Below are 2,824 nucleotides of genomic sequence, written 5' to 3'. Positions count from 1 at the left end.
TCCAACTCAAAAAAAAAAAAAAAAAAAAATGGCTAGAGCCAATGCAGTGGCTTATGCCTGTAATCCCAACACTTTGGGAGGCAGAGGCTAGAAGATTGGTTGAGTCCAAGCGTTCCAGATCAGACTGGGCAACTTGGTGAGACCTCGTTTCTACAATAAATCAAGAAATCAGCTGAGCATGGTGGCACACACCTGCAGTTCCAACTACTTGGAAGGCTGAGGCAGAAGTATTGCTTGAGCCCAGCAAGTCCAGGTCATGGTGGCCATGAACATACCTGGGTGACTGAGTGAGACTTCAACTCAAAAAAAAAAAAAAAAAGATAATTACTGAGCTGAGAGAGTTTATATTCTGGTAGACAGAGAAAAAAAAAATGGCAACAAAGTTTTTGTAAAAGTACCTGTAGCTCCAGCTACTTGGGAGGTTGAGGCAAGGGGATCATTTGAGCCCAAGAGCTCAAATCCAGCCTGGATAACATAGCAAGACCCCTGTCTCTCTTTTTTTTTTGAGTTGAAGTTTCACTCTGTCACCCAGGTTGGAGTGCAGTGGCACGCTCACGGCCACCACAGCCTCTACCTGCTGGGCTTAAGCAATCCTTCCACCTCAGCCTTCCAAGTAGCTGGAACTACAAGGGTGTGCTACGACACTCGGCTAATTTTTTGATTTATTGTAGAGATGAGGTCTCACCAAGTTGCCCAGGCTGGTCTTGAACCCCTGAGCTCAGGTAGTCCTCTTGCCTTGGCCTCCCAAAGTGCTGGGATTACAGGCTTGAGCCACCGTGCCAGGCAATAATGAACTTTCATGTACTCATCACCAAATTTTTTTCATAGTCATTTAATTAACTTATTTATTTGTTTACTTATTTATTGTGAGTTGTGGGGTACATGTGAAGATTTGCTACATAAGTAAATTGGGTAGACATGAGGTTTGGGCTTCTAGTGAGCCCTCTCTCCCCCAGTAGTGGACATGGTACCAAATGGGTGATTGTGTGTTTAGTATCCGAACCCCTCCTTTAGCAGTGCCCAGTGTTTGTTGTTCTTGCCTTTGTGTTCATGTGACCAATGTAGGACCCACTTATGAGTGAGCGCATGCAGTATTCAGTTTTTTGTTTCTGTGATAGTTCATTTAGTGTAATGGTCTTTAGCTGCATCCATGACACTGTAAAGGACAGGATTTTGTTCTTTTTTATGGCTGTGTCATCACCAAGTTGAAAGTTATAAACAAATGCCTAACCTTTTTTATTTTTTTTTTGTGAGTTGAAGTCTCACTCCATCACCTAGGCTGGAGTGCAGTGGCACGCTCACGGACACTGCAACCTCGACCTGCTGGGCTCAGGTGATCCTTCCTCCTCAGTCTTCCAAGCAGCTGGAACTACCAGCGTGCACTATCGCTCCCAGTTAATTTTAAAAAATTTTTTGTAGAGATGAGGTCTCACCAAGTTGCCCAGGCTGGTCTTGAACCCACAGACTCAGGCAATCCAATCGCCTGGGCCCCCCAAAGTGCTGGAATTACAGGCTGAGCCACCGAGCCCGGCCATGCTAATCTTGTTTCACCTATCCTCTCACCCACTTTCCCTTTTTATATTATTGTGAAGCACATGATAGATATCACACTACTTCACCTATTAATAATTTAGTATGCTATTCTAAAAGAGTAACTCTTTAAAAACATAATCACATAAAAGTAATAAAAAAACATAATCACAAAACTATTATTGTACCTAAAAAAAAAATAATATCATGAGGTGAATGGATTGCCTGAGCCCATGGGTTCGAGACTCGCCTGGGCAGGCGAGACCTCATCTATACAATAAATCAAAATATTAGCTGGGTATGGTAGCACGCGCCTGTAGTTCCGGCTACTTGGAAGGCTGAGGCGGAAGGATCGCCGCAGCCCAGCAGGTCGAGGCTGCGATGGCCAGGAGCAGCCACTGCACTCCAGTCTGGGTGACAGAGCAAGACTCCAACTCAAAAAAATAAAAAATAAATAAATAAAGATATGGAGAAAGTGGACAAGCAATTGGTAAGAACTCCTGGACAATAAAACTGTCCCGGACTGTTCAAGAAGAGTTACTCACAATTTTCTCATGAGTACATTTAAAGATTAATGATTAATATAATCATTATCATTATCTTTTTTTTTTTTTTTTTTGAGTTGGTGTCTCATTCTGTCACCCAGGCTGGAGTGCAGTGGCACACTCACTGCCACCACAGCCTTGACCTACTGGGATCAGGTGAGCATTCCAAATTGCTGGAACTACAGGTGTACACTATCATGCCTGGATAATTTTTTTACTGTAGAGACGAGATCTCACCAAGTTGCCCCAAGGGTCATGAACCCCTGGACTCAGGCAATCCTCTCGTCTCGGTCTCCCAAAGTGCTGGAATTACATGCTTGAGCCACTGCACCTGGCCTAATTTTTATCCAATTTTAATTGACTACTACTAGTAGAACTGATTTGCATAGCATGTGCATAGTCATGGCTAAAACTGCACCCAGTAAGTTTTTTATCTGTAAAATTTAACCCAGATAAATTGCACATGGTCAAAATCATGACCACAAAGGGATACAATAACAGAAAACATAAAAAAGAGACCAAATAAAACTGATAATCACATTTCTTTGTAAAAAAAATTTTTTTTTTTTTTTTGAGTTGGAGTCTCACTCTATCGCCCAGGCTGGAGAGCAGGGGCATGCTCCTGGCCACCCCAGCCTCAACCTATTGGGCTCTGGCGATCCCTCTGCCTCAGCCTTCCAAGTAGCCGGAATTACAGGCATGCGCTACCACGCCCGGCTGATTTTTTGATTTATTGTAAAGATGCGGTC

The sequence above is a fragment of the Carlito syrichta genome, unplaced genomic scaffold (assembly GCF_000164805.1).
Source record: "Carlito syrichta isolate Samal-C Ts95f unplaced genomic scaffold, Tarsius_syrichta-2.0.1 Scaffold311470, whole genome shotgun sequence".
NCBI lineage: Eukaryota > Metazoa > Chordata > Mammalia > Primates > Tarsiidae > Carlito > Carlito syrichta.
Note: the sequence above shows the minus strand (reverse complement) of the source record.